Source organism: Typopeltis vanoorti, chromosome 3 (genome assembly GCF_054136105.1).
Source record: "Typopeltis vanoorti isolate ZY-2024b chromosome 3, IOZ_Tvanoo_1.0, whole genome shotgun sequence".
Taxonomy (NCBI): domain Eukaryota; kingdom Metazoa; phylum Arthropoda; class Arachnida; order Uropygi; family Thelyphonidae; genus Typopeltis; species Typopeltis vanoorti.
In genome coordinates this window covers 72,210,796-72,237,319 of record NC_143551.1, presented here as the reverse complement: position 1 = coordinate 72,237,319, position 26,524 = coordinate 72,210,796, and the positions used below count along the sequence as shown (strand labels likewise).

General features: G+C 34.9%; 1 protein-coding gene across 4 annotated transcripts in view; it reads left to right on the top strand.

Annotated features, from left to right (window-relative positions):
* Positions 1 to 26,524, top strand: part of LOC150108262 (uncharacterized) — a 406,756-nt gene that overhangs the window by 158,207 nt on the left and 222,025 nt on the right. The window lies entirely within an intron of this gene.

Here is a 26,524-nt window from a genome sequence, read left to right as displayed (position 1 = left end):
CATGTCACTCCTCTATAAAGGATACTCTTTTCTACATATTTGTTTGATTTGTCTTTATTAATTGATATTGGATTTGTCTACAAATCCACTTCATCACATGAGAAAGAAATTACATTATTTTATGTGGTTAATATCAGTTGCAGTAATTTTGAATTATACTAGTATGGTTTTTGTAAAATCCTGTTAATGTTCTAGCTTTGGTATGAATGCAGCCACTGTGCATGACTTTGGGGAATTTACTTTTACATAAGTTCTCATATTTTCAATGCACAACTTGGTGATTGTGTAACACTTACTCAAAAAAACTTGGTTGAGGTAAGTTTTGGCTGTAAGTACTGGATTGAATCTTTTGAAACCAAGATAACATCTGTTTTTTGTGTACTTGTGCATTATGGATAGTTATAGCAACAAAATGTAAATTGAGGAAATTAAACTGAAAAATCATTCAAGAGACTGATGAAATGCAAAAATTAAAATTAAATAGAAATAGTGGATGTTAAAGATCCAACATTATATATGTAGAAACCATGAAAGTTTTGTAATTTTGACTAGAGAATACAACCCTTGGCTTCGGAGTTGCCTTAGCTTGCACTGCTTAAAAGAACATTAATTAATTAATTAAAATGAATATTGCCAAGGAATAAAAACAACAACATTTCTTTACTATTTTAGCTGATATTTAAAAAAAAATATTGAAGAAATGGTGGAACCATTAAAAACAGTTTTATTGTTGCAAAGGAAACAAATTGTGGCCTAAAACATGGAAGAACTCGAAATGAATTTTTTTAGTGATAATAGCCATTATATGTCTTCTTCTTCCTTTCCAGTAATAGGCCTAGTGAGCCTGTTATGGTCTCTTCTCATCTTTTCAAAGGTCATCCTCTATTCCTTCTCCCTTGAGGTTGATATCTCTGTATCTCTCTGGGGAGTCTTCCTCCACTCATTCTTTCTGTATGTTGTCTCATCTCTCTCTCTCTCTATAAAGATCAATGTAGTCTAAAACAGATATCACCTCAAGTTCCTTTAAGATATCACTATTTCTTTTGAAGTCTAGTCTACTATATCCAGCTGTTTTGTGCATGAATCTCATTTCAGAGCTTATCAGTCTTTTTCTGTCTACTTGAGTTTTGGTCCAGTCTTCTTAACCATGTGTTAGGATACTTTCCTTCATGTTAGGATAAGTCTTGTTATTGAGTTATGGATTCTTATTTTTGTTTTCTTGCTTATTAAATTTGGATTGAATATCTGATTAATAGTTTTTGTTATTCCTATATAATTGGTTATTTTATGTTGCTTGTCTTTCTCTCTTTCATAAGATAAGTGGTAGCCTAGATATTTGAATGTATTAACATGTTCTATAATATCATCGATTCAAATTTTGCTTCTAATTGGGTCTCGACCTTTAAATACCATGATTTTGGTTTTGGAAGTGGAGATTTCCATATTGTACATTTTTGCTATTTCATTAAAAGAAAAAGCTGCTCACTGTAGTGAATCTTCATTATCTTCAATTAGAACCTGATTGTCAGCAAATAAAATTGCATTTGTTGGTGTAATCATTTATGTGAATGCCAGAACTGATTGTTTCCCCTCCACTCTCTTATAATATTATTAATATACATATTAAAGAGGAGTGGTTATAGACTACATCCTTGTTGAACACCTGCATTTATGTTCTGTGATTCAGAATTTTGTGTGACTATCTGTATTTTAATTTGGTTATTATTATATAAATATATTGAAGGTTGGGAATGGTTAGGAATGTTGTCATCTCTTAAAATTTCCAGTAGCTTATTATGATTGACTTTATCAAAAGCCTTTTTTAAATCAATTATTGCAAGAAAATGTCAGTTATCTAGCTTTCCATCATGAAATTAGTGATTTCAAATGCATTAGTGGAGGACTCTAAAGATTTAAGAACAGTAATAACTTAATGAAAAAAAAAATAGCGAAGCTAATTGGGTAATGGTGCTACTCTGTATCTACAACCAGAGGCTAAGTTAAAAGACTAATATACAATTTTAATAGATACTGAAGAGCAATTTAAAATGGATATTAGTCTTATAGGTTGTATATTTTTTGAAGGTGCAGATGACAAAATATTTTGAGCCAAAATCATATGGTAAGAGAATAGTGTTGATAATAATGCATAAATAAAACCAATAAACAAGAAAAAATGATGAATCAAATGGACTATAGATTTTGAAAAGGAAATTTCTGAAAATTAAATATTTAAAAAACAAAAAAAGGAGCCAGAACTAGTGAAATATGTATGGGACCAGCAGCATGAAGGTAGTGCTAGCCATTTGATGAGAATCTTCATCTAATGATAAACAGCACAAAATGGATGAGCTGCTGCATGTTTTGAGATTATGTATTAAAAGGAGTTTAACTGATTCAAGATACCCTTCTAACATTTTAAACAAATTGCTATTTAAAGACAACCTCCAACAACGTGTTACGGTGTCCCAATATGTGTCCACAGCTGTCATTCCATATATTAATTCAGTTTCCACAAAATTGGCGAGAATGTTAAAAGCTCATAACATCAGAGTGATTTTTAAACCAGCTACCATGATCAGACAAATCTTAAGATCACCCAAAGATGAGGTACCTTTCTGCAAATTTCCTGGAGTGTATGAAATTCCATGCACATGTGGCCTTTCTCATTGGTCAGACTTCTAGAAGTTTTGAAATAAGACAGAAGGAACATGTGGGGGATGTCAATCACAATAGAATCATCACATCTGGTTTAGCTCATCATTTCTCAACATCAAATGACGTTATAGATTGGAAAAACAGTTCTATGCCTTACATCGAGAATGACTACAGACACAGAACTTTCAAAGAAGCAGCTGTGGTGCTATGCACAGGCAATAATTTAAATAGAAATCAAGATATTATTCTTAAATGAAAAATCTTATGGAAAAATCTTATCATTTCTCTCAGTTTAACAGAACTACAATATGCAAAAAACCGCACAATACGTGGTCATGTACCAGATTCTGACTGAAGCATTCGAATGCATGCACGCCATCAAACACGAATTATCAAATGTAACGGCCTAGCAGTTACTAAAGTGTGTGTGTTTTTCATGTAACTTGATGCATTTGTTTTCACACCAGTACAGCCTTGAAAATGCTAGACAGTGGCTAGTGAAACTTGTTGGCTCTTTGTATATTTTATCATTATATCTTATGGTCTTTTAGCAATAAAAGTTCTTAATCTTGGTTTCATTATCTTAGAAATCAGTTATGGTAACTTTATCCATTTCATTGATAATTTTAAATTGTATTGTGTACAATGATAGTTCAGTGGTGGGGCTTTTGTTGACAACATGGCAATATGTTTTTGTCTGTATTTGTTTTTAGTCGTGATAAAGTGAATATTCAATCCAGCGTAGCAGGTATTGCATCCTGATTGGTAGTAAACTTATAAAGAAAATTGTGCCATAAGTAAATCAATGGTCTGAAATATTGTGGGTTTACATTTTAGCAAATTTTGTAGTCTGTTAATTAGTGAAGACAATTCTGTAATTTGAATATTTGAAGATGTATTTGATGGCTTGTAAATATGGATATAAGGGAATTTTTTTATCAAGAAATCAACAGAGGATAATTTAGACGACTTATGGGCATCCCTCTACATGATTTTAAGAGAAGTACTGAAATTAACTCACATCTACCATCCCACTGATGAGTTGCCATAAAATACTAAAATTGATTTTTTTAGGAGTACCTCTTTTTTATAATGTCATCGGCTTTTTACTCAATTTTTAGGGCATTATCGATGTTTTAAAGACAGATATATGAAGAATATATAGGAAGAATAATTTGGACATATCTTTGTAGAATGTTACTGGTTTTCTTCTTATTCAGCAGCATATGGCTATATACATTTATCTGCTGTTAAAGTATGACTGAAAGGAAAGGGGGGGGAGTGGAAATGTGGGGATAGAGAGAGAGAGAGAGAGAAAGAAAGATGTGGGAGAATTATCGGTGAGGCAAGAGATGTGTGAATTTTAAACCCGGATTTTTTAAAGGTGCGTAAAGAATTCTTTGGAAAGAAAGTGAAAGATAGAAACTTTTGGAGAATGAGATGGATATGATGGGATAAGATCAGGGGTAGGAGAATGGAAAGTGGGATGGAAATTTTTCCAGAAATAATACCTAAAATTGATTTCTTGTGAGTAAAGGAATGTCGGAAAGTCTTGTTTGCATGTCTCCCATCCCTTCACTTCCTTTATCAGTCTTAAGTACTATATCTGTCTCTGTAGGAGTAGTTCTGTTTTGCAAATTGCTCATACATATGAGACTGTCGTGACGACTCTTTTCTGTCGTGTTCTAAATCTATCTAGTTTCAAGTCACTTTTATGAATAATACAACTAATTACGAAATGATCACCGATCCAAAAGTAGGGAAATTTATATTTATACTGCGCCACCCTATCCTTAGATTAGTCTATATAAATAGTAGGATCAGTTCTAAATTAAGTTAGCAGTCATCTCATTAGGCCGAATCATCAATTATCATTTTTACTTGGGGTTCCCGCAAGATTCGAATATTTATGAACGGTGCAATAATAAGGAATTCAGGCAAACACAATATTTAGATCAACAAAATAAAACATTTAATATATGATATGGTTAACAAATACAAGAACTCTATTTTAAAATGGAACTATACAATTAACACTTCTTCTTAGGTCACTGATGCTAATTCAATGTTCTAACTTTGATATACTATTCAGAGTCTCAAAAACACAAATCTTCTTATCTCAAGTTAATATAACAATTTCACATTTTATTCAGTCTTCACAAATCTATCAGCTCAATGTTTATATTCACAGCAGGCAATAAACTACGTAAGCTATATTCCAAGCAAATATATTCCCGGACCTTGAGCATCGGAGATATATTACAGTTAATGCTAGAATAGAGAAACTTATACAACTACTCTTACCAGACAAATTCTTCAATACATCAAATTATTGAGAGAGCACTTATGAATTAACTTAATTAACATTAGCGGAACACACATAACAAATATTCTCCATAGTTTAAACTGTATTACTGTAAGTCGCACTTCACTATTCCAAACAACAGTAATTAGGTACTAATATCTTTTCCTGTTCACTTTTCTCCAAGTAACCAATGTAACCTTTTCCTAGGGCAACATAGAATTTAATCGTAATCCAGATTAACTGGAACTAATCAGAATTTTCGCATTGACTGTCCAGTTTCCTTTTATCTGATTACGGCATCAACCTTTCTTCATAACAACAGCAGATTTCGCTTATAACATTAAACTTTATGTTTCACTTCTTATAGATTCACTTCCGAACACTATACTCATAAATTTCTGCCCTGAGGATTTTATAATCTTGGTTCCGCAAAATTCTCTCCTCACTCCTTAATAATAATTCTTCTCTTCCTTTCTATCTTATCTATGACCTTCCCTCTTCTTTTCCTTTCTCTCTCTATATCTCTATCTATATGACCTTCACTCCCATCTTACGTTCGAATGCCACGCTCTACTCCACTCGTGGTTGTTTACGCGTGCGTCTCCATGACAACAGACTGCACGTAAACATTTCGCTAATGTAATGTATGGTCTATTATTATTCATGAGTGATTACATAACATTAAATATTTCACAAAATAAAACAACAGAATATTCAAGCTACTTCTTTAACTTTTTGATTACGTATACAGTTAAATATAAATTAACACTTTACGTTACACCATATATATTTAGTTATACAAAATTCTAAACATATTATTATTTTACAAGTTAATAGCAAGTCAGATTTTGAGTAAATATTTAATTAGTAATTCTTAATTAAGGAATAATAAACAATTTTATATAAACCATGATTAATATTTAATAAGCCATGTTAAATGTGAATGAAAAATAATAAATTACATAACATAGCTTCATTCACAATTTAACAAGACATCTGTGCATTGGCTTTCTATGGCCAAATTTATGAATTACTACCAAATGGTGTAGTTTGATCAGTAGACCCTGCAATAGGCAAAATAGATCTGTTCTGGTGACTATCTCACAAACTTTATTTTAAAAATGCATTTCTATTAATTTATAAATATGTGCGTATCAGGAACATATCTATTTCCTGACATGCATCCTCAAGGGGTATTAGGATACTATGACAATACTACAGAATTAAGTTTACATTATTACTAATCTCTTGTAAACAGTCTTCTTACAAATTAATCTGTCATTTAGCATTACTATGGTATTCTGACTGCATCATTCCACTTAGGTCTTGTTTTATCTTTGAGTCTTTTTTTTGGTGCCATTATGGTATTAAACACTTGTTTTGCTAGCTTTTCCTCTTCCATTCTGTTTTAAATGACTATATCACTTTAGATAGCTCTTTATGAATTCTTAAATGCTAACAATGTCAAGTTCCTTCCTAATAGCTTCATTTTTAATATGACTATGTCACTGATACCATTCTGTTTACTCTAAATTCTAGTCTTTAATCGACAGTTTTATTTCTAATCTAGATCTTGGATCCATAAGTTAAAATTGGTTTTGAAGACTCTCTTGTGTAATGATAGATTAGTTGGCTGATTTCTCTCTGTTGCATATTAATTTATTCAACTGACTCCACACCATATCAGCTTTGTTTATTCAATTGTCTATTTCCATATCTTATTTGACATCTTCACTAAATGCCTAAATAGCTTAAATATTTTAGTTGTTTTATAGGTTTTCAGTTGAGAATGCAAAAAAAAAAGTTTTCCATGTTCATGCATATTGCTAATTTTCATGCCAAATTTATTTACTTCTGTATTCAGTTTGGTTAAAGTTTCCTGAATTGCACTGGATTTCTTTAGTACCACATCATTTGCATAAAGCAAGGAGCTAACTCAATATTTCCAATTGTGATTTCAGGTTTAATGATATCGGAAATGGCTATTTTATATAATGGATCAATATAGGTGATAAACAATAGTCGAAATAAAGTGCACCCTTGTTTTACACCAAATTTTACATCAAATCACCTGTCTGTACTTTCTTCAATTCTGCTAACTTACAACTTAAATATAGAGTATATATTGCTTTATATATTGTTCCATTTATCTGCTGTTAAATGCTGTTAAAGTATGACTGAAAGGAAAGGGGGGGTGGAAATGTGGGGATAGAGAGAGAGAAAGAAAGATGTGGGAGAATTATCGGTGAGGCAAGAGACGTGTGAATTTTAAACCTGGATTTTTTAAAGGTGCGTAAAGAATTCTTTGGAAGGAAAGTGAAAGATAGAAACTTTTGGAGAATGAGATGGATATGATGGGATAAGATCAGGATCGTTGTATATAATTGTAGCATTTTCAACAGCATTCTTCTTTGCACCTAGTCATATATCTTCTCTGGATTTACAAAAACTTAAATGCAGATCCTTGTTATATTGCCATGATTTTTTAAACTGTTTGTCAGAAAGTGAAAATCTGATCTCAACAACCTCTGTTTTGCCTGAGTCCAGCTTATTCTTATCCAAATTTTTCTTTCACAGTTTTTCTTAGCCTCTTCTCAGATTTGCATAAATCTTATCAGGAACACTCAGTAGGGAAATTCTTATCTAATTCTCATATTGAGTTTTATTTCCCTTATGGGAGTTCCAACTCCAGTATCAGAATTTGATCTTCTGATCAAGCCTTCTAAGTTATGCAGTGTCATCATCATCAAATTCCTGATATATATACCCTCAAGGGGTGTACAAGATATAATAGTACTACATGAAAAATTACATCATTACTAACTTCCTATCTACAATTTTCCACCAAGTCAGTCTGTTACCTCTCAAGACGCCAACATTATCAGATCTTATATTTCTATCTTCTAAGGTACTTTTTACTGTATCAATTCACCTATATCTTGGTCTTCGTCTGGGTCTTTTTCCTACCAGCCTGGCAGAGAACACTTCTTTTGCTAATCTTTCTTCTCCCATTCTGTTTAAGTGACAACACTAGATTAGCTCTTCTAATATATTCCTGGATGCTGACAATGTCAAGTTCTTTCCTAATATCCATGCTTTTGATATGATATTGCCATTGACATCTGTTCATACCCCTAATCTTTCTCAGGATTCTCATATCTGTGGTCTCTAGTCTTTGGTCAAGTGTTTTACTTCTGACCCAGCTCTCAGATCCATAAGTTAAAATTGGTTTGAATACCGTCTTGTATACAGTAATTTGGTGTTTTGGCTAATTTCTCTCTATTCCATATAAATTTATTCAGTTGACTTACTACCATACCAGCTTTGTTGATTCTGTTGTCAATTTCCATATTTAATTTACCATCTTCACTAAAAATCGTGCCTAAGTAGCTGAAATGTTTTACTTGTTCTATAGGTTCTCCATTCATAATTCAGTTGATATTTTCAATGTTTCTGCCTATTTTCGTTGTCTTTGTCTTTATGCTCTACATAAAGCAGAGAGCTGAGATTAACATTTCCAATTCCGATATCAGGTTTAATACCACTTTGTTTCATAATGTGATCCATATAGATAATGAATAACAGAGGGGATAATGTACATCCTTGTCTGACATTAGATTTAACTTTAAACCATCTTCCTGTAATTCTTCAATTCTAACTGCTGACTCACAATGCAGTTGATATTTTCAATGTTTCTGCCTATTTTCACTATTTCTGTCTTTATGCTCTGCATAAAGCAAAGAGCTGAGATTAACATTTCAAATTCCGATAACAGGTTTAATACCACTTTCTTTCATAATGTGATCCATATAGATAATGAATAACAGAGGGAGTAATGTACATCCTTGTATGACACTAGATTTAACTTTAAACCATCTTCCTGTAATTCTTCAATTCTAACTGCTGACTTACAACTCAGATAAAGACTAAGTATTGCTTGATATAATATCCCATTGACAACATATAACTGTAGCGTTTTGGATAGCTTTTCTCTTGGCACCTTGTCATATGCCTTTTCCAGATCTACAAAACTAAAATACAGATCTTTGTTGTAATCCCATGATTTCTCAACTATCTGTCGTAAAGTGAAAATCTGATCCTCACAACCTCTGTTTGGCCTGAATCCAGCTTGTTCTTCACCAAGCTTCTCCTCCAGAATCCTTCTCAACCGTTTCTCAAGTATACTTGTATATATCTTACCAGGAACACTCAGTAGGGAAATACCCCTGTAATTCTCAGATTCAGTTTTATTTCCCTTTTTATATATTGGTGCTATGAGAGCTCTACTCCAATCATCTGGAATTCGTACCTCAGTCCGGTCTTCTGAACTATGCAGTGCAGCCACTGTAAGACTTTTATACCTCCATACTTGGGCATTCTGGTTGAATATAATCTATTCCTGCTTCATTTAGCAATTTTTTGAAGTAATTACTCCACACATCAAGGATATCTTTTTCATCAGTTTTCATGTCACTTATCATCTCTAATTCTTTTTACAGCACTCTTTCTCCCATTTCTAAGCTTTTTTCAACAGTGTTCAGAATATTTTGTCATCTTCTTCATATTTATTTTCTATGTTCTTACCAAAGTCTTCCCATGACTTTTGTTTAGTTAGTTTTACACAGATACATTTGTCTCTGTATTCTCTAAGAGCACAAGCTGACTTATTTGCCAGGAACTTTTGATATGCTCACTTCTTTTTTTTCACTGCCTCTTTAACTTTCTGTGTCCACAATGGGATTTCTGATTTTTCTATCCTTACAGACAACCATACCACATACTTCTCTGGCTGAATCAATCAGTGCTTTCTTCAGGATTTGCCAATGAATCTCCAAGGTTTTGTTTATATTCTCAAACTCTTTCATTTTTTCATCAATTATGTTTGTGTATTTTAGTCTACAGTTCACATGTGAGAGCTGCTCAACTTTTATTCGCTTTAAAACTTTCTTACATGCATTCTTTTCGATATGAAATTCAATTTTATCCTGCTCAAGACTAAATTGTGATCACTTCCAATTTCAAATCCTCTGTACACTCTGGTGTCCAAGGGGGAAAACATCACTATCAACAATAACATAGTCAGTGAGACTTTTCTTATTCCTTGCCTCTTTTCTCCATGTGAATTTGTGCACATTTTTATGTTGGAACATTGTGTTAGTAATAACCAGTCCATGTCATGAGCAGAAATCCAACAGGTATTTGCCATTATTATTAGCTTTGTTCTTTTCTCCAAATTTTCCCAATATGTTTTTGTATGTCTGACAATCATTTCCTACTCTGCTATTTAAATCCCCAACAAGAACCAACTTTTCCTTTTTCATTGTGTCAGTTGCTTTCTCTAAAGCCTCAAAAATTTCATCCACTTGTACCTTAGTATAACCTTTTGTGTGACCATAGGCACAAATAAGTCTCATTGTCCAGTTCCCCATTTTCATATTTGTCCACATTACTCTACTTGAGACTGGCTGCCATTCAAGAAGATTAGCCATGTATTTTGTGTTGAATACTATGGCTACTCCTTCTTTTCCTTGATTGTCATTGCCTGAATATAACATTTTGTATTTATTGCTCAGAAAGATCTCACCAGTTTTTGTCTTTTTTGTTTCAGTTACCCCTGTTATGTTGATCTGGTACTTATCCAATTCCTCTGCTAGCTCCATATCTTTCTGTGTTGTATTTCTATGCCATTCAGGCTTCTTATGTTGATAATACTGAGCTTGAACTCTGGTGATGTTGAATTGGGGTGGATTTTAGGATTTGTTCCAGTAGCTGACTTTTCACTGTTTACCCTGGTTCCCTGGCAAAAACAACAGGGCCATGTTTAATCAGGCGATGCCACAGCTGGCATGAAATTCTGTCATGTTGTACCATCATTTTTTATTTTGGTTTAAGCCAATAAGAATACAATTTGGTTGGCTAAATCCCAAATTGCCAGCCCATCCTCGTTCGTTCAATATCAGGTAGACAACACCTAACAGAGTGTACCACGAGAAGGTGAGGGTTGGACATTAGGTCAGAAGCCCTTATCGGTTCTCTGTATTCCTTTAAAGGCTATGTGGAGGTCTCCTGTCAGTTATATAGCTTTGACCCTTAAACACCCCATTATGCAGTGTAACCACTGTAAAATATTTATAGATCCATATATGAGCATTTCTAGTCAGATATCTGATTAAACTGCCTTTCTATATTTCATATTTCTGATAGCCTTTTCTATCTTAAGAATTGATATATATATATATATACTCCTGAGTCAATTCGTCTTGAATGTTTTTCCTACTGCAGTTCTATTGCTGTTTATTTCATTGAATAATCTTTCAGAGATTACTTCAGACATCCAAAGTATCTTCAATTTTTCTGTTGTCGTTATCACTTTTACAGTACTCTTTCTTCCATTTTCCAAGTTTTGTTAATACCAAACTTAATATCATTTTAAGATCATTTTAATACTTTAGGATGTTTTTATTTTCTGTCTTATTACCATGACTTTTGTTTGCACATGGCTTTGTTACATTTTTCAATGTATATTTCTCAGAGTACCCGCTGACTTGTTTGCCAAGAACTTTTATTGTGATTTCTTCTTTTCCAGGACTATCTCTCTTGAACTTTCTGAGTCCACCATGATGTTTCAGTTTTTCAGTTGTTGAAGACAACTTCACCAAATGTTTATCTGCCGTTGAATCAGTTAAGAAAACATTGACTGATTCAGCCAGCTAAAGGCTGAGTCTGTCACTGATTTTTCAAAATTCGAATCTTGTTTTCAAACTCATTTGTTTTTTCTTCTTCAATACTATTTGTACATTTGTGTCTACATATTACTTCTGTAAACTATTCAGTGATCCTTTTTAAAACTATTTTTTGTTCAGTATGATATTCATTTTTTAATCTAAAGTAAAATATACACACTTCCTATTTTAAATCCTTTGAATTTTTTCTTTCTTTCTTTTTTGTGTAAACCCAAAAAATATGATTTCTGCTCATCTTTATGCTGAAACAGTGTCTTAGTGATGACTAGTCCTGAACAGAAATCCAATGGTTATTTACCATTATTATTATTGGCTTTGTGCTTTTCTCCAGATTTTAAGAAAACATTTTTGTATGTTTGACATTCATTTCCTAATCTGCTGTTTATATTTCCAACAAATGCAGTATGTATATCGTCACTTAAGTGTCAAAGCTGGTATGGGATCTCCACATATCCTATGTGTGATGTAATTCATCCATAAGATTTTTTATTCAGTGCAGTTCTACCCTGATATAATGTAATCTGATCCTGGCAACCTCTATTTTGCCTGAACCCAGCTTGCTCTTTTCTAAGCTTCCCTTCCACAATTTCTCTTAGCCTTTTTTTTTTTTTTTTAAATATACAGTACAAAAACACAGTACAAAAATTCCTTTGTAATTCTCATATTGAGTTTTATTTCCCTTTTTATATATGGTTACTATAAGTGCTCTACTCCAGTCATCTGGAATTTGACCCTCTGACCAGTCCATCTGAATTATGCAAGGTACACTGTAAAACTTTTCTATCTCCACATTTGAGCATTTCTGGTCGATTATCATCTGTTCCAGCTGTATTGCTGCATTTCAGGCTTTTATCTCGTTTTTCTACCTCTGGCATTAATACGTGCTTCCTGATTGCATTCCTCTTAAATGTTTTCTACCATAGTGATGTCGCTGCTTGTTTCATTTATCTTTCAGAGTTACTTATAAACATTTAGAATATCTTTTTCTTCAGTTTTAATGTCATGTCTGATTCCTTTTACAGAAGTACTACTCTCCTCCATTGCTAAGGTTTTTAAATAGCCTTCAGAATATTTTACCACCTGTTTGATATTTATCTTTTTAGTAAAGTCTTCCTATGATTTTTGTTTAACTTTCACACTTTCACACAGTGTTTCACTGTCTTTTATTTTTAGCACAGTCTTACTTTTTTAAATAACGAAACGTGTGGTGCGTTCATAATTAGAAGAAACACACGTATAAACTACAGTGAAAATTATTTAATTGTAAATATTTCATCCTAAGTATCTTAGGACATCATCAGTACAGTATTTAAACAAAAATTAGGAATAACATACAGTTAGGGTGCATGATTACAATAGAATCTCATGAAAATGTGCATAACGTGCTAAAGTAGTACAAAAAAAAAAAAAAAAAAAAAACGTTAATTATTTAACACAGTTTTGTATGATAATTTCCCATACTTTAGAAATAGTAAGAATGTCGTTGCGGTTTAGGTTTGGTCTGTGTAGTAGGGCTTCAGAACTTTCTTTGTATAAACATTCATGTTTAAATAAAGATCTATGTAAAAGTTTAGCCTTTTCCCAATGGATCCTATGGTTTGGATTTTCAATTCCGTGTTGAGAGAGGCCAGATTTCTGCGGTTTAAGAAGACGAATGTGGTCTTGATGTTCCAAGATGCGTTTCTGAACAGACCTACCTGTCTGTCCAAAGTAAGATAATTTGCATGAGCATGGAATCTCATAAACACCAGGTAACATCAAGGGTGAGAATTTGTCCTTAGGAGAAGGTAATAAGTTGTAAATTTGGTTGATAGGTTTGTAAGTAGTGGCAAAATTGTATTTCTTCATAATTTTAGAAAGATGTTCTGAGATGCCTTTGACGTAAGGTATGGGAATCCTATGCACTTCTTCCTGTCTGGTTTGATGTATGCAGAAGTGACTGATGATTTTTTGAGTTGTTTTGGGATTATATCCATTTAGGATGGCTGTATTTTTGATAACTTCTAATTCCTGGTTTAAAGAGTCTTCAGAGGAGCAGAATTTGTGTGCTCTGGAAACTAGTGATTTAATAATGCCAGATTTCTGAGATGGATGATGACAGAAGAATTGTGAATGTAGCGACCTGAGAATGTAGGCTTGCGAAAGACGGAAGTGGCGATGGAACCGTCTTCTTTTCTTTTGATGTGTAAATCCAAAAAAGAGATACCCTGTAGAGATTCTTTTTCTAACGTAAAGTTGATGCGATGATGAAGAAGGTTAATTTTATCTAGAAACAGTTGTAATTCAGGTTCGGGATGATTCCATACTGCAAATACGTCATCGACATATCTTAGCCAAATTTTTGGTTTGGGTTCAAAAGTGAATATTTTTTCCTCAAGGTGTTCTAGAAACAAATTTGCTAGGTTTGGTGATAAAGGAGATCCCATTGCTGTTCCTTCCTCTTGCTTGTAAATTTGACCTTTCCAGGTGAAGTAACCTGATGCAATAACAAACTTGAACAATATTTACAATTAAATAATTTTCACTGTGGTTTATACGTGTGTTTCTTCTAATTACAGTCTTACTTATTTGTCAAGAACTTTTGACATGCATTGTTTTTTTCTTTGACTACCTCTTTAACTTCCCGAGTCTGCCATGGAGTTCGGATTTTTCTCCTTGCAGTAAACCCTACCACATGCCTCTGGATGAATCAGGCAATGTATTCTTCAGGGTCTGCCACTGAATCTCCAAAGTTTGGTTCTTGTTCTTGGTCTTTGGTTCTAATGATAACAGAAGAATTGAAACCAAAAGAGTAGAAGTACATCAGGAAGATAGGGATTGAGGGCAATTCATTTGAAACTATCACTTCACAGAAAATTCTTCACTGACAATTCATCATGTGAAAAATACTTTGCAGGGAAAATTCATCTTGGGAAACTTCGTCCCAGAGAAAATTCTTCACAGGAAAATTGAAATAACGATACACATATATGAAAAACAAATGCAAAACAAGAAATATTTTAGAAAATACTGTATATTTTCTTTCTATATTATTTATTTCATTACGTTTTATTTAGTATTTTTAATTCTGTATAAAATGAAATTAATATTTTGTATTTTACTGATGAGAGGGTTCCCTTATTTCTGTTTATTTCTTAAAATGCTAATGCTTTTATATAGATACTGCAATCCCTATAATAAATTTAGTTTAATCCTTTATCCAAGTGTGTGCAAACAAAGTTTGTGCCTGAAAGTATCTTCAGGACTGGGGTAAAGTGGTACAACACCGGGCGACTCCTTGCAAAGGTGGAGCAAGCTACCAACACTCCCATAATGCAAAATGCATATCCTTGCGGATATGTATAATGTTATGCATTAAGGGAAGGGCCACTACCCAGACTAGTTTCGACCTTTATTGAGGTCTCTTCAGTGGGAGCCAGGCCCAAGTGGAGATACCAAGGCAGAAGCATTAGCAAGGTCATCTCTTCCTATAGGAGCTGCCAAACGGTGTGCCACCTTTTTATTAAATTACTCTGGATTTCTCTAAATCCAGAGTAATTTTATAAAGACTTTACTAAAAAGATAAATATCAAACAGGTGGTAAAATATTCTGAAGGCTATTTAAAAACCTTAGCAATGGAGGAGAGTACTTCTGTAAAAGGAATCAGACATGACATTAAAACTGAAGATAAAGATATTCTAGATGTTTATAAGTAACTCTGAAAGATAAATGAAACAAGCAGCGACATCACCATTTCAAAAGGAATGCAATCAGGAAGCACGTATTAATGCCAGAGGTAGAAAAATGAGATAAAAGCCTGAAATGCAGCAATACAGCTGGAACAGATGATATTCGACCAGAAATGCTCAAATGTGGAGATAGAAAAGTTTTACTGTGTACCTTGCATAATTCAGATGGACTGGTCAGAGGGTCAAATTCCAGATGATTGGAGTAGAGCACTTATAGTAACCATATATAAAAAGGGAAATAAAACTCAATATGAGAATTACAAAGGAATTTTTGTACTGTGGTTTCCTGGTAATTGCAAGTATATTAAAAAAAAAAAAAAAAAAAAGGCTAAGAGAAATTGTGGAAGGGAAGCTTAGAAAAGAGCAAGCTGGGTTCAGGCAAAATAGAGGTTGCCAGGATCAGATTACATTATATCAGGGTAGAACTGCACTGAATAAAAAATCTTATGGATAAATTACATCACACATAGGATATGTGGAGATCCCATACCAGCTTTGACACTTAAGTGACGATATACATACTGCATTTGTTGGAAATATAAATAGCAGATTAGGAAATGAATGTCAAACATACAAACATGTTTTCTTAAAATCTGGAGAAAAGCACAAAGCCAATAATAATAATGGTAAATACCCATTGGATTTCTGTTCAGGACTAGTCATCATTAAGACACTGTTTCAGCATAAAGATGAACAGAAATCATATATTTTTGGGTTTACACAAAAAAGAAAGAAAGAAAAAATTCAGAGGATTTAAAATAGGAAGTGTGTATATTTTACTTTAGATTAAAAAATGAATATCATGCTGAACAAAAAATAGTTTTAAAAAGGATCACTGAATAGCTTACAGAAGTAATATGTAGACACAAATGTACAAATAGTATTGAAGAAGAAAAAACAAATGAGTTTGAAAACAAGATTCGAATCTTGAAAAATCAGTGACAGACTCGGTCTTTATCTGGCTGAATCAGTCAATGTTTTCTTAACTGATTCAGCCAGATAAACATTTGGTGAAGTTGTCTTCAACAACTGAAAAACTGAAATATCATGGTGGACTCAGAAAGTTCAAGAGAGATAGTCCTGGAAAAGAAGAAATCACAATAAAAGTTCTTGGCAAACAAGTTAGCAGGTACTCTAAGAAATATACATTGAAAAATGTAACAAAGCCATGTGCAAACAAAAGTCATGATAATAAGACAGAAAATAAACATCCTAAAGTATCAAAATGATCTTAAAATGATATTAAGTTTGGTATTAACAAAACTTGGAAAATGGAAGAAAGAGTACTGTAAAAGTGATAACGACAACAGAAAAATTGAAGATACTTTGGATGTCTGAAGTAATCTCTGAAAGATTATTCAATGAAATAAACAGCAATAGAACTGCAGTAGGAAAAACATTCAAGACGAATTGAATCGGGAGTATATATATATCAATTCTTAAGATAGAAAAGGCTATCAGAAATATGAAATATAGAAAGGCAGTTTAATCAGATATCTGACTAGAAATGCTCATATATGGATCTATAAATATTTTACAGTGGTTACACTGCATAATGGGGTGCTTAAGGGTCAAAGCTATATAACTGACAGGAGACCTCTACATAGCCTTTAAAGGAATACAGAGAACCGATAAGGGCTTCTGACCTAATGTCCAACACCCTCACCTTCTCGTGGTGCACTCTGTTAGGTGTTGTCTACCTGATATTGAACGAACGAGGATGGGCTGGCAATTTGGGATTTAGCCAACCAAATTGTATTCTTATTGGCTTAAACCAAAATAAAAAATGATGGTACAACATGACAGAATTTCATGCCAGCTGTGGCATCGCCTGATTAAACATGGCCCCTGTTGTTTTTGCCAGGGAACCAGGGTAAACAGTGAAAAGTCAGCTACTGGAACAAATCCTAAAATCCACCCCAATTCAACATCACCAGAGTTCAAGCTCAGTATTATCAACATAAGAAGCCTGAATGGCATAGAAATACAACACAGAAAGATATGGAGCTAGCAGAGGAATTGGATAAGTACCAGATCAACATAACAGGGGTAACTGAAACAAAAAAGACAAAAACTGGTGAGATCTTTCTGAGCAATAAATACAAAATGTTATATATATTCAGGCAATGACAATCAAGGAAAAGAAGGAGTAGCCATAATATTCAACACAAAATACATGGCTAATCTTCTTCAATGGCAGCCAGTCTCAAGTAGAGTAATGTGGGCAAATATGAAAATGGGGAACTGGACAATGAGACTTATTTGTGCCTATGGTCACACAAAAGGTTATACTAAGGTACAAGTGGATGAAATTTTTGAGGCTTTAGAGAAAGCAACTGACACAATGAAAAAGGAAAAGTTGGTTCTTGTTGGGGATTTAAATAGCAGAGTAGGAAATGATTGTCAGACATACAAAAACATATTGGGAAAATTTGGAGAAAAGAACAAAGCTAATAATAATGGCAAATACCTGTTGGATTTCTGCTCATGACATGGACTGGTTATTACTAACACAATGTTCCAACATAAAAATGTGCACAAATTCACATGGAGAGAAGAGGCAAGGAATAAGAAAAGTCTCACTGACTATGTTATTGTTGATAGTGATGTTTCCCCCCTTGGTGCAGGACACCAGAGTGTACAGAGGATTTGAAATTGGAAGTGATCAGAATTTAGTCTTGAGCAGGATAAAATTGAATTTCATATCGAAAAGAATGCATGTAAGAAAGTTTTAAAGCGAATAAAAGTTGAGCAGCTCTCAGATGTGAACTGTAGATTAAAATACACAAACATAATTGATGAAAAAATGAAAGAGTTTGAGAATATAAACCAAACCTTGGAGATTCATTGGCAAATCCTGAAGAAAGCACTGATTGATTCAGCTAGAGAAGTATGTGGTGAGGTTGTCTGTAAGGATAGATAAATCAGAAATCCCATTGTGGACACAGAAAGTTAATGATTTCTCTAAATCCAGAGTAATTTAATGAAAAGGTGGCACACCGTTTGGCAGCTCCTATTGGAGGAGATTATCTTGCTAATGCTTCTGCCTTGGTATCTCCACTTGGGCCTGGCTCCCACTGAAGAGACCTCAATAAAGGTCGAAACTAGTCTGGGTAGTGGCCCTTCCCTTAATGCATAACATTATACATATCCACAAGGATATGTTTTTTGCATTATGGGAGATACTGAGATAGGAGTGTTGGTAGCTTGGTCCACCTTTGCAAGGAGTCGCCCAGTGTTGTACCACTTGACCCCAGTCCTAAAGATACTTTCAGGCGCAAACTTTGTTTGCACACACTTGGATAAAGGATTAAACTAAATTTATTATAGTCTGACCAAGTGAAAAACAAACTTTCACCTTCAATCCCTGTAGATGGGATATTAACTTTAAACAAGTGTTAAAGTGTGATTAGGGATGGGCACCAAATTTAAGCATGTGTATTTATTTTTGTAACCTTTCACTATTTTTTTGCACACTTAAGACACTCATCCAGATGTCATTTTTTTTTTTTTTTTTAATTGAGCCAATTCAGAAGATGGGTTTTTTTAATGGCAAGCCCATCAATGAGAGGTTGGTCAGCCTATAGTACGTTAGTACCTTGTGTGGGCACTAAGGAACTTGTTCACATTTGATTTGAAAAGCTGTGGGTTTTATTCCTTAGGAAACACATGGTGAAAGACTGTTCCAGAGGGCAGCAGTGTAAGGGATAATCAAAAAAGAGGACAAATTTGTTCTTGGGAATTATGTCAGTTCTGATGGACATTGGCCATAGAAGTGCTTATAGAAAATGTAGGCTGTGGAGACTGAACACCTGTTACAAAAGTGAGTGGAGTGTATTAGTGAGAGAGGGGTCATCAATCAATCTAACTGCTCTTTTCAGCATAGAATCCATGGAGCTCTTAGGGGCTCCCCCCCCCCCTCCCAGTTGCAAGAGCAGTATTTAATGGTCCAGCAGATTTATGATTTGTATAGGGTTAAGGGCTGTTCAGAGTTAAAGTAATACTGCAAGCAAAAAAGCCTAATTTTATGGATGCAGAGGAGGCAGTAGTTGTGAGATGTTTGTGCCAAGAGAGATTAAAGGTTAGATAAGGTGAATCTCATCTTCAATAGAGATTTGAGTATTATCAAAGATAAGATTGGAAAAACTTAGCCTCTTTTTTTGTGAAATGATGCAGAGCTGTGCTTTGCTGGCATTGGAGTCCATACTGTTACTCAAACTCCATTGATGAATGCATCATCATCATCATCATCATCAAATTCCTGCCATGTACCCTCAAGGGGTGTACAGGATATGATAGTACTACATGAAAAAAATTACATCATTATTAATTTCCTATCTACAATTTTCCTCCAAATCAGTCTGTTACTTGTCAAGACTCCAACATTATCAGATCTTATATTTCTATCGTCTAAAGCACTTTGTATCGTATCAATCCACCTATATCTTGGCCTTCCTCTGGGTCGTTTTGCTGCCACCCTGGCAGAGAACACTTGTTTTGCTAATCTTTCCTCGCCCATTCTATTTAAGTGACCATACCACCTGAGATTAGCTCTGCTAACGCATTCCTGGATGCTGACAATGTCAAGTTCTTTCCTAATATCCTCGTTTTTAATATGATATTGCCATTGTTGCCATCTGTTCACGCCTATAATCTTTCTCAGGACTCTCATATCTGTGGTCTCTAGTCTTTGGTCAAGTGTTTTACTTCTGACCCAGCTCTCAGATCCATAAGTTAAAACTGGTTTGAACACTGTCTTGTATACAGCTAATTTAGTGTTCCGACTAATTTCTCTCTTATTCCATATGAATTTATTCAATTGACTTCCCACCATACCAGCTTTGCTGATTCTGTTGTCTATTTCTATATTTAATTTACCATCTTCAGTAAAAATCGTGCCTAAATAGCTGAAATGTTTTACTTGTTCCACAGGTTCTCCATTCACAACACAGTTGACATTTTCAATGATTCTGCCTATTTTCATTGTCTTTGTCTTTTTATTGCTGACCTTCATACCATATCTATTACAACAGCTATTCAATTTAGTCAGAGAATCTTGCAGACTTGTAGCAGATTTATTTAGAAGTATAACATCATCTGCATAAAGCAAAGAGCTGACATTAACATCTCCAATTTTGATATCATGTTTAATACCACTTTCCTTCATAATGTGATCCATATAGATAATGAATAACAGAGGGGATAATGTACATCCTTGTCTCACACCAGATTTAACATTAAACCATCTTCCTGTACTTCCTTCAATTCTGACTGCTGACTTACAACTCAAATAAAGACTAAGTATTGCTTGGTATAATGCCCCATTCACACCATATAACTGCAGCATATTGAATAGCTTCTCTCTTGGCACCTTGTCATATGCCTTTTCCAGATCGACAAAACTTAAATACAGATCTTTGTTATATTCCCATGCTTTCTCGACTATTTGTCGTAAAGTGAAGATCTGATCCTGACAGCCTCTATTTGGCCTGAATCCAGCTTGTTCTTCACCAAGCTTTTCTTCCACAATTCTTCTCAACCGTTTCTCAAGTATACTTGCATAGATCTTGCCAGGAACACTCAGTAGAGAAATACCTCTGTAATTCTCACATTCAGTTTTATTTCCCTTTTTATATATGGGTACTATGAGAGCTCTACTCCAATCATCGGGAATTCGTCCCTCTGTCCAGGCTTTCTGAACTATGCAGTGCAGCCACTGTAAGACTCTTATACCACCATACTTCAGCATTTCAGGTCGAATATCATCTACTCCTGCTGCCTTTCCACATTTCAAGCCTTTGATGGCTTTTTCTACTTCAAGTATGGATATGTATTCCTGACTGCATGCCTGGTCAGTGTTTTTTACCACTGTGCTGTCATCACTGCTTGTTTCATTTAGCAGTTTTTCAAAGTAATTACTCCATACTTCAAGGATATCTTTTTCTCCTGTTTTCATGTCACCTTTATCATCTCTAATTCCTTTTACAGCACTCTTTCCTCCATTCTTAAGTTTCTTCAACAACCTCCAGAATATTTTGCCACCTTCTTGATATTTATTTTCTATATTCTTGCCAAAGTCCTCCCATGACTTTTGTTTAGCTAGTTTTACACAGTGTTTAGCATTCTTGCATTTGTCTCTATATTCTCTAAGAGCAAAAGCTGACTTATTTGCCAGGAACGTTTGGTATGCTTTCTTCTTTTCCTTCACTGCCTCTTTAACTTCCTGTGTCCACCAGGGAGTTCTGATTTTTTTATCCTTACAAACAACCTCACCACAGGCCTCTCTGGCAGAATCAATCAATGTTTTCTTCAGAGTTTGCCACTGAATCTCCAAGGTTTGGTTCCTGTTCTCAAACTCTTTCATTTTTTCTTCAATAATCTTTGTGTATTTTAGTCTACAGTTCACATCTGAGAGTTGCTCAACTTTTATTCGCTTTAAAACTTTCTTACATGTTATTCTTTTCAATATGAAATTCAATTTTATCCTGCTCAAGACTAAATAGTGAATACTTCCAATTTCAAATCCTCTGTACACTCTGGTGTCCTGCACCAGGAAGAAAACATCACTATCAACAATAACATAGTCAATGAGACTTTTCTTATTCCTAGCCTCTTCTCTCCATGTGAATTTGTGCACATTTTTATGTTGGAACATGGTGTTAGTAATGACCAGTCCATGTCCTGAGCAGAAATTCAACAGATATTTGCCATTATTATTAGCTTTGCTCTTTTCTCCAAATTTTCCCAAAATATTTTTGTATGTCTCACAATAATTTCCTACTCTACTATTTAGATCCCCAACAAGGACCAACTTTTCCTTTTTCATTGTGTCAGTTGCTTTTTCTAATGCCTCAAAAAATTCCTCCACTTCTACCTTAGTAGAACCTTCTGTGGGACCATAGGCACGAATAAGTCTCATTGTCCAGTTCCCCATTCTCATATTTGCCCACATTACTCTACTTGAGACTGACTGCCATTCAAGAAGATTAGCCTCGTATTTTGTGTTGAATACTATGGCTACTCCTTCTTTTCCTTGATTGTCATTGCCTGAATATAACATTTTGTATTTATTGCTCAGAAAGAGCTCACCAGTTTTGGTCTTTTTTGTTTCAGTCACCCCTATTATGTCGATCTGGTACTTATCTAATTCCTCAGCTAGCTCCATTTCTTTGCCATTCAGGCTTCTTACGTTGATAGTACCGATCTTTAACTCTGGTGATGTTGAGTTGGGGTTTATTTTCAGATTTGTTCCAGTAGCTGACTTTTCGCTGTTCGCCCTGGTTCCCTGGCGAAAACAACGGGGGCCTTGTTTAACCGGGCGACGCCCCAGCCGGCATGAAATTTTGTCATGTTGTACCATCATTCTATATTTTGGTTTAACCAATAAGAATACAATTTGGTCGGCTAAATCCCAAATTGCCAGCCCATCCTCGTCCGTTCAGTATCCAAGTAGATACCCAACAGGGTGCACCACGAGAAGGTGAGGATTGGACATTAGGTCAGAAGCCCTGGTCGGTTCTCCGCATTCCTTTAAAGGCTATGTGGAGGTCTCCTCTCAGTTATACAGCTTTGACCCTTAAGCACCCCTATGAATGCATTGAAGATCTAATTTAAGGTAGTAGAGGTTAGATTTCTGGAGTTTGCGGTGATTTGTGCTTTACAGGGTTTGTCAAATGAAAAGGAGGAGTGTAATGTGCTGTCATCAGCAAAACTGTGTACTGGATTGGCAGTCAGCAAAGTAGATTGTTTATGTAGAGAAGGAAGAGAGTAGGTAAGAGAAAACAGTCTTGTGGGACCCCAGCATTAGTTGTATAGATAGATAGAGGATAAGGAGCCATCCACCATCATGGGATACCACCACCATCTTTCTGGCCAGATACTCGAAGTGAGTATCCGGCCAGAAAGCTGGCTACCCAATTGCAAAAGTCATGGTGCAGACTGAATCGTGGGAGTTTTCCAAATAGGCCTTTGTGCCAAACTTGGTCAAAAGCCTTGGAGATATCAAGAGCAACCACTAGAGATTCGCCAAACCTTTCCAAGATGTTTGTCCAGAAATGGGTGATGTAGGTTAGTAGATTCTCTGTTGATTAGCAGCAACTGAATCCATGCTGATGAGCATTATTTTGGTGTTCTTTCTGCACATAAGTTTGGTTCAGATGACCAGAAACAGTAAGGAAATGAGGAGTAGAAGTTGCAGAGATCGTCCTACTTGGCTTTTTGATAATGCCATACAACGTGTAGATGCAAGGAGAAAGAGATTGCATTACACATTGTGGTCTGAGCTGGAGGAAGAGATCTGCACTACATTGTGGTTTGAGCTGCCTAGAGGACAGACAACATTCACAGCATACCTAGACAGGTCACTCGTGAGGACAAGGTCCAAAGTGTTTGGAGAGTGGTTGGGATTGTCTGGTATTCTGGTGGACAATTTGTGTGAGATCATTTGTGATTGCAAAAATCTCAGCCCCTCTACCTGCTTGATCTGTGCAGTTGGAAGCAAGCAGCCAATTAGTGTTGTGGACATTGAAGTCCCTGAGGAAGATGACTTCATTGTTTGGAGAGTTGGATTGGAGAAAAATCAACATTTAAGGAAAGGTGAATGAAGAATTCAGGGTCGTTGTTGGCATTAGGAGAGCAGTAGAGACCGCATGTGAATTTGGTAGAATGGGACAGGTGATTTTTAGCCAAAGGAGGTCAAAATTGGGAGATTCCAGGTTGGATGCTCTCTGGCATTGTGTATTGGAGTAAACATATGCACAAATCTCTACCTTTGGGGCAAAAGGGTGTGTGTAGTTGCGAAAGCAGAATTGGGTAGTGTTTGAGGAGGTTGAGATTTGAGTTTCTGTCAGGAAGAGTAGTTGAGGTTTTGCAGACTGAAGGTGGAAGTGAACATCATTAAAGTTAGAACTGAGCTGTGTAATATTTGTGGAATGGATCTGGAAAGCTCTGTGAAGTTTGTTTTTGACTTCATGGGTCCCACACGTTTCCTATGCAGTGCTTTGGATCAAGTTTTCACACTGGTTGTTTACAGAGTCTGTTTTTCTCATTAATATCCCTTCTTTGTAATTGATTGTCTATATTTCTTCTTCATTTTGATGTTTATCTTCCAGTTCTTTTTTTAATTGCTTCCTGTTTTTTTGCACTGTGCATAGGTCAGATCTGGCCGAGCTCATACATGTAATGCCGAGCTGGTGCCTTTTGAATTGCTGTTCATGTCTGATATGAATGCTGATCGGCTTGTTGGGATATTGCAGACCACTTTTATTAAGCATGGGAAGTCCATTCCATCTCTCCATAATTTTCTTGGGATCAAAATTATATTGTTCAGTGAACCAGCAAATGTTGTCATTTAGCATTGCATTGGTTTCAATTTTTTATTTATTTATTCATATGGAGTTTCGTCCCTTTTCTCCCCCATCTCTATTGGGGTGAGTTGAGCCCCCCCTCATGGGGGGTGAAGTATTTATGGCTGTAGATCCATGTGTGTTCAAGGGGCCAGTTTGCCTGCTTGCAGGATGAAAACCCCCAGATAAACTGAGGGGGGGCGGAACCTGCTGTCCACGCCCAAGACCGGCTAACTTGGCTATGGCTGAGGAAGATCCTCACGTTGGTGACGGGAGTCGAACCCAGGACACTCCTTCCCCAGGCATATGGTTGCGAAGTGCAAAGCCACTAGGCTAACTGCACGGATTGGTTTCAATGAAAGTTTAGGATGATGGCAATGTACTTCTTATTTTCTTTGTACTTGAACTGATAAAGCAATGAGATCGCAGAGCTTGCTGCTGTTGTCTGCAGTAGGCATGTAACCTTCGAGATGCTGATTGTGGATTGCTTTGAGCATTTTTTCAGTTGTGTCATTTTTCCAGGAAAAGGTTTCGTCAAGCATAATAAGTCACTGTTCCAGGCTATCCGTGTGCTTGAAGGTTGTAGTTGTTTAACAGTGGAGAGGCACAAGGAACGGAAAAAATGACCAGCTGAGGATGCTTAGGAGTTTGTGTGCCGGTTCTTTAATTTTGGCACAATTGGTATGAGTCCACTGGCAACAAAAATCCCAAAGTAAACTTTTTCTTTTCCATAATGTCTAGTTTGTAGATTCAGCATTTTAAAGTTGCAAGAGTTCTGTCTGCAGTAACAAGACTCAGTGCTTTGTCATCACTCTATTTTTGTTGCTGCCATCTTTGTTTCCTGCTGCAAGCACGACTACACATTGACTGCTAATGCTTGCTATGGCCAATATTAAAGTACTGTTGGTTTAGAGATGACCTTCAGTCTCTCTCTCTGTAACTATTGTTGTACCTTCTTTTGGGGTGGAAGTTAAAGTGAAATGTTATAATAACAAAGCACAATTTCCAAGTAACACAATCTGAAACACCACCTATGGGGAAAGGTTTCAGTTATAGGATACCTATGTATTTTGGAACTGACTCCAATTTCCTACTTAGTAAAGAGATTTTGAAAGCTTATTATTTTACAGGACTGGTTTAAGATTATATGTGCCCCTTTTAATAATTATATTAAAGAAAATGATGGTAAAATTACACAAATTTCATGATGTAAATCAGCTTAATGCAAAATTCCTATCTACAATTAAAATACTAGTCTTCACCTTATTTCTCAATACTTGTATTTTATAAAATGAAGAAATTTTAAAATTAATATTCGATAACATTTGTCTTCTTGACTGAACAAAAAAATATATATATATATAGGTACATTCTCCCAAAGCAAAATGCATAGCCATTAATTGTGTTGCAAACAGTTTGAAAAGAAACTGTTTGCAACACAAATCAGAAATATCTGTAGTTGAAATTGTTGACTAAGTAGTTGGAATATTTGGCCTGATTATCCAAGTTGTTAATGCACCCACTCTTTAACCGCATTGTTAATTAATTCTCACAAGAGAATTATTAACTGCATATATATATATATATATATATATATATATATATATATATATATGTATGTATGTATGTATGTATGTATGTATGTTACGGTTAAAGTGATAAATCCGGTTATTATTAATAATTACTGGTTAAAGTGAATAATTTATGAGAATTAATCACTTTAACCAGTTAAAGTGAATAATTCC